The sequence below is a fragment of the Pinus tabuliformis genome, chromosome 4_2 (assembly GCF_031772625.1).
Source record: "Pinus tabuliformis cultivar Carrire ecotype Pingquan chromosome 4_2, CPIR1, whole genome shotgun sequence".
Classification (NCBI taxonomy): Eukaryota; Viridiplantae; Streptophyta; class Pinopsida; order Pinales; family Pinaceae; genus Pinus; species Pinus tabuliformis.
Genome location: NC_142304.1, coordinates 920,551,543 through 920,558,354, shown reverse-complemented (window position 1 = coordinate 920,558,354; position 6,812 = coordinate 920,551,543). Strand labels below are relative to the sequence as shown.

Here is a 6,812-nt window from a genome sequence, read left to right as displayed (position 1 = left end):
ATCAATTATTTTAATTAAAGAAATAAATAATCCAAGATGTATATAGTGACTAGAGAGTGAAGAATTTTAACCATACGATGATATTGAATTAAATAAGTATATTTAAAGAAAGTAAGTACATGATATTGAAAACATTGTAACATGAATGTATATTCTATATAAATTTTATTTTAAACAAGTCTAAAATGTAGTGTTGCTACTTATTACTTGCCTCTTATGCAAAAATGTAATTGACAACTGAAGTTATATTGATGACAAAAGTTATACACACACACACACACTTAAGAAATTAGTATTTAAAACACTTTTTAAATTTTTATTCTCCGAATCAATACAACATAAAACTATAGAAATATAGGAAGTTTATAGTTATTAACATTTTACTATGTGACAGTTTTAACATATTTTGAAATTCCTTTGCAACTAGTAAACATATGGTGAAAATAAATGTAATTAGGAGTTCCTTTTCAACTTCTCGACATCAGTGGGGAGAATAACTATAGTTGCTACAATATGGTATAATAAGAACATGAATCATTGCAATTATCATAATATGGACTAGGAAAAACATGAATAACTATAATTGTTACAATATGGTATAAGAAGAACACGAATCATTGCATTATCATAATATGGACTAGGAAAAACATGAAGAGCATGCATAAAACATTTAAGTAAATAAGTAATGTGACAATCCTTTTTACTCAAAAAAATTGACCTGGTGAAAGAGACAAGATTGTTAGGTTAAGTGATTTGGACTAGGAAAAACATGAAGAGCATGCATAAAACATTTAAGTAAATAAGTAATGTGACAATCCTTTTTACTCAAAAAAATTGACCAGGTGAAAGAGACAAGATTATTAGGTTAAGTGATTTGGAGTATCTACAGTGATGGTCCATGGTATTGCATAATAAATATGCTTTTAACTTGGAATTGTAAATTGTATGCTACAAGAAATAATGTTGGTTGTAATGAAGTGGCATGATGAGAGCACATAGTGTGAGTATGTGTGAAGAATGACAGTTCAACAATAACCAAGTAAAATTACTTTGCAAACGGAAATTTTCAAAGTACATGCAAATGGGCACTCTTTTGAAAAGTAGTTAGTACCCATAAGGTCTTGACATAGGCCTAGGTGATAGGGAGAAGAGAATATAGGTTTTCAATGATCAAGTTTAAAGGAAAGATTGTTAAATAAACTTGACTTTGTAAAAGAATCAATATTGTTAACTCATAATAAAAGTTTCAATCAATATTAATGATCCATAATTTTAAGTCCTTGATATTACATAGTTTAAGCATTTAAAAGATTTCATATTATACCCTCTTTGATTTCCTATGTACATTGACTCATAGATACATACATGTAACATCTTTGATCTTCCCCTTCTCTATGTAGTAGTTTACATTGCATACCACTAAATCCCACTTTGGTGCCCCCCAACACAACTTTAGCAGTTGTTGCTAAGACGATGACACTTGGTTGATGATTATATATATATATATATATATATATATATATATATATATATATATATAATGTCACTTCGCTAGTAGAAATATAAAGAAACAAAATTACATGTTTCATATTGAGTCATTGGAGCATTTATGTCTCTTCAAAGAAATATGTGGATGGTAGCGGGTGGACAAAACCTGTTTAATTAATTTCAACACAAGTGCGAAAGAGTTGTGCACAGATTTTGATGAAGAAACACTCACATGATTTGACATATTCCTCTAGCCACTCTATTTCTCCTCGCTTTCTTTGACACATTGAACTTGATGTCACCACGTGATAAATCCATAAATCCATTCTTATTTTGTGAAGGCTTCACTCTTCGAGCTTTCATTTTTAGAATTTGGTTTTGCAGAGAGGCAACTAAGGTAACACTTTTATTTTATCGACAAAATTTATGGTATAAGTTAAATAATGTAACTTTAATATGGACAACAAAATGCCATGTGGATAATTGCCCATCATTTTTTGTGCAAATAATTGCTTAAATTATGACAGACAACTATCCATATAACATTATGTTATGCAAAGTTATTACACTCGCAAATATAATTTTTTCTTAGATTTTATATTTATTAATATAATTTTCATAATTCATAGTTCAATTTGAAACCACACAAAAATAATTATCAACCAATTAAAATATATATAATTTTTTTTCTTAGATTTTTTATTTATTAATATAATTTTCATGATTGATAATTCAATTTAAAACCACATAAAAATAATTATCAACCAATTAAAAAAATTACATTTTTAAAAGGTAAAAAAAAAATTCAAAATATTCCATTTAATATTTATTTTTTTCAAAATTTTAATAAATTTCATAAAATCTCTTAAAATTTTAAAAATAAAGAAAACCAAAAAATTTTAATATCTATGCATTTTGAAATAATTTAAAAATTGGTTAAATTTTTAATTATTTAATTTTAGCTATATAGATATTCTAGAATTTAAGATTTAACATTATTCAAATATTTTAATATGTATCCTTACCTAAAATCAATATTGCTTATAAAGCCCTTGTTTTACATCTCCACTTCATAACTTTATTGAAGTATTTCAAAACTTTATTGAAATTGAAGTTCGTTAAATTTGATTGGGAATTTGAAAGTGTTTCAAGCCGACAAATTTAAGAATGGGTGGAAAAACTAAACGTTAATATTGATGATGTGTAAAATCTATGGATTCCCCTTATTAAAACAAAAGGGAAATTGTATTATGAAGATTGAACATGGGTGGGACTATTTGTAAATCAATTTCAAACATCAAAGTTTTAGAGGTCGGAGTTGGTGATGAGACTTATACTCATATTACTTATATAATTCTAAACTATGAACGTATATGTGATGCTTCTAGAGATTTGAACATAAGTAAAACTACTTGCAAATCAATTTCAAACACTAAAACTCCAGAAGCCAGAATTAGTGATAAAACTTGCACTCATATTGAGTTATTTTCCTAATTCCATTCCAAATGATTACAAACACTGTTTTAACCTATAATATTAAAATATATATATATATATTCAAATATTATTTTTAAAGTAATTTTTTATTTAAAAATATTATAATTAAATAAATTTAATTTAACATAATTTTCTATTAAATAAGATAACTCTTTTTAATGAATTTTTTAAAAACTTAAAATTAAGAAAAACTTATATTCAATGAAACTAACTATAATAAAATTATTTATATAAAATATTTAAGAAAAAACATTGTGCCCAAGTTAATAGGCATATAATATTCATATAATGGACATAGAACGTCACAAAATATTCATATAAAAATATTAAAAAAATATTCTGGTCAAGTTAGGTGCATATAACATTATATAATGAGTCTATAATGTTACATTAAATTAAATTATTTGAAAGGCTCGAAAAATTTTGTAGTTGGTCAAGTTAGGCGCATATAACATTCATATAATGTGCCTATAACGTTAGAACAGATCATTTGGAAGCATGTTAGAAGCCATGCATTGCAATATACTTGAGTTTGAGTATGGGTAGAACTTATGTATTTGTTGAATGTATATGTCTAATTTTATTTTATTAGAAGATTGTGAGTGACATTTTTTAAAATAAATTTCATGAGAAAATATAATTAAAATTTTATCATAATTTAAAAAATCGTGGAGAAATGGATCCATGGAATATAAATTTAAATCATAAACATTCAACAGAAATTCAAACTATTGAAAGAAAACTATGCTAGGAGTAAATTACACCCATTACCTGTAACTAATGTCATAAATCACTATAAGTTGTTGAAGAAGATTGCGGTAACAACATATTGAAGTTTGACTCGGCGGTGACAAAATTGTAATTTTACAATAATTTTTTAAAATGGAGTGGTTAGTCCTCTGAAAAAGTTTTTATATTAGGCCCAATGTATAATTTTTACATATATACAATCTTACATCCATCACATCAATCAACATCAACACAAGTATTATGGATCATAGTTTTAATATTTTAAAATACTCAGTGGGTTTTGATTATTTTATGTAATTAATAACTTAAATAACAATTTCATTTTTATATCAACACATTGTGCATCTATTTTGTTCATCTTTTCTGGTTTTCTACTTGTTACATGGTTGGATTATGTCAATTTATGACTAATACTTGAAAGTTATTGGGAGAAATTGTTAATACATAGTGTTGGGACATCTTTTCACGGTAGAAAAAGCATAATATTAAGTGTTGGGACATCTATCTTCATTGAGACTGTAAAGAACATTTTTTGAAATGTACTTAAGTGAATATGGATCATAGTTTTTGCAATGTGAGTGAACTCCTTGTACTACATCTTTATCCCCTTGTGCATTAGTAGTTTGTGATATGGATGTAATCACGTTCACATGATTGATAATTTTGCAAGACGGATGCATAAACCTTTGCAACATTGGGCTTAATTGAATTATTAAGATGACTGCGAACTTTTTTGGAGAAAGCTGCAAGCAATGTAACGAGCGCAACAACCTATTGAGTGATTCTTTGACCTATAGTGTTAATGCCAATTTCTTTTTAAGGTACTTGTTATCCACTCAAGTTTTAGATTAGACTTTCATAAGCAGCTTAAAGATCAAGACTCCGACCTTCAACCCAAGAAATCTAACTAGACAAATTGACAGAAGAAAATTAAACTAAAGGGGATTAACGATCTATTGCATGGAACTAAAACAAAGAAGAAGTAGCGATAAACTGTACAATTAAGGCAGATATAGTACTAAGCAAACAATATTTTGCAACCTTATGAATTTTGAAAAAATGAAACTTTCTTGTCAAAGGAGTGCTAAAGAAAAGACATATTTCATTTACCATTAGTGCAATACAAAGACGGGGACATTATAGAATCTATATAATGAATTAGTAATAATGCAGGAAATAAACAAATTTGTACATTAAAAAATGACAAATTGACAGTGTGCCATCTGTTATGTCTTTACTTGCCAAGAAGAGCAAAACTGTACAACCAATTTATACCAGTTTGTAAACAATACAAAAGTATAGGCCTTTATGGAGGAAAATACAGTCCGTAATGTCCAAATTACCCAGTTGAAATTTCTTTTGAACAGAAAACACAACAAAGAAACCCTGTAGTGCACAAGAAATGAACCCGACTATAGTTATGTGGGTTCCAGATTTACACAGTTTGAAAATCAACCCCCAAAATCTAGGATCTAGTAAATTACAAATTGCAGTCAAATTGACTCGTCCCGACATAACCTATGAGATATATTTGAACCAAACCCTACCCAGAGGTGGGTGACACCGTTATATAGGTGAGTGGCTAAAGGAGAAATGGAATAGTGCAAGAAATTCTTCTCTCAGGGACAATAAACTCACTGAGAAGTGCCTGGATTAAACGAGAAACAAATCCCATGCACAGGAATCAACTAAATTGATACCTGGTGTGCACCCACAGAAAGCTAGTTAGACTTGAACCTGAAGTAAACAAACAAATTGGGAAGGCGAATATAAAACCCTTACCTATACGAGAGACTGTAGTGAAGAACCATCTGGGCAGGGGATGCAACCTGAAAACACCAATAATGGTAAGAGGACCTTGTTATCTGTAACACTGGTAGCAAGTAGCTGAGACTTTCTACCTATCAAGAGAAAACCAATGATCTTGCGAAAGTGCCTGAATGCATATGAAAATCCCTCTTATGAATATATGTGTAATGTAAATTATTTAGAATTGTGTCTGAGAGAAAAGATGGGCAGAAGAGGATGAAGTGGTCGGTTAACTGCATGAGAAAATTATATGTGGAGCCGAGAGATGAGACCCTTGTTGCTGCAGAGTATTCATACCCATTGCCCACCCCAAATCTGCAATTCGAAACGCGATATCTGCCTCCCTCACCCTATAACCATCTAGGCAAGGGATGCAACCTGAAAACACCAATAATGGTAAGAGGACCTCATTACCAGTAACACTACCAACAAGTAGCAAAGATTGTCTACCTGTCAAGAGAAAACCAGTGAGTCTGTGAAAGTGCCTGAATGCAGATGAAAACCCCTCTTATGCATATATGTGTAATGTAAATTAGTTAGAATTGCGTCCGGGAGAAAAGATGGGCAGAAGAGGATGAATTGGTTGGTTAACTGCATGAGAAAATTACCTGTGGAGCCGAGAGATCAGACCCTTGTTGCTACAGAGTATTCATACCCGTTTCCCACCCCAAATCTGCAATCCCAAACCTGATATTTGCCTCCCTCACCCTGAAGACAGATCTGGCGTTTTTGTAAATCGAATGCTCTAGAAGGGGCGTAATGGACATAACCATTTTTAACTGCACCAACATCATAATAAACAATTCCAACCACCCAAATACTTTCGCGTGATCGAACAATCGACAATTTTCCAATTGTCTAACACACAATCTAACGGCTCAGAGTGATGATAGGTAGCTTTTAGAAAAGGTTTTTTCGAAGGGAACACCTTATGATGTAATTATTAGGGAAAAAAAATAAAATACATTTAATTAAAAAAGATTAAAATATATTTTATAAAAGGTTTATGTTACTTAATAATTTAAATTTAAATTATTTAATTTATTGAAAAAACAAAATATATATATATATATATATATATATATATATATATATATATTTTACACAATTAAGATGCTTTTAGGTAGGGGTTAGCTCACCAGGGAAATGCTATTATTAGGATTTTGTGAAATTTGATAGGATTTAGATGCTCCTCGTGATAATTTAAATTTTCTAAAAATAGATTCATTCTTAATCTTTTCCATGAAGTTTTAAATTATATTATTTAA

The 6,812-nt window shown here is 29.3% G+C and overlaps 1 long non-coding RNA gene across 1 annotated transcript; it reads right to left on the bottom strand.

The window, feature by feature from the left end:
* Positions 1-5,253: 5,253 nt before the first annotated feature.
* On the bottom strand, positions 5,254-6,295 carry LOC149172678 (uncharacterized). The gene is made up of 3 exons (XR_016259635.1): positions 6,153-6,295; positions 5,518-5,922; positions 5,254-5,435 (listed from the first exon to the last, which is right to left on the bottom strand). It is a non-coding gene; the product is annotated as an uncharacterized LOC149172678 (long non-coding RNA).
* Between the last annotated feature and the right edge of the window lie 517 nt (positions 6,296-6,812).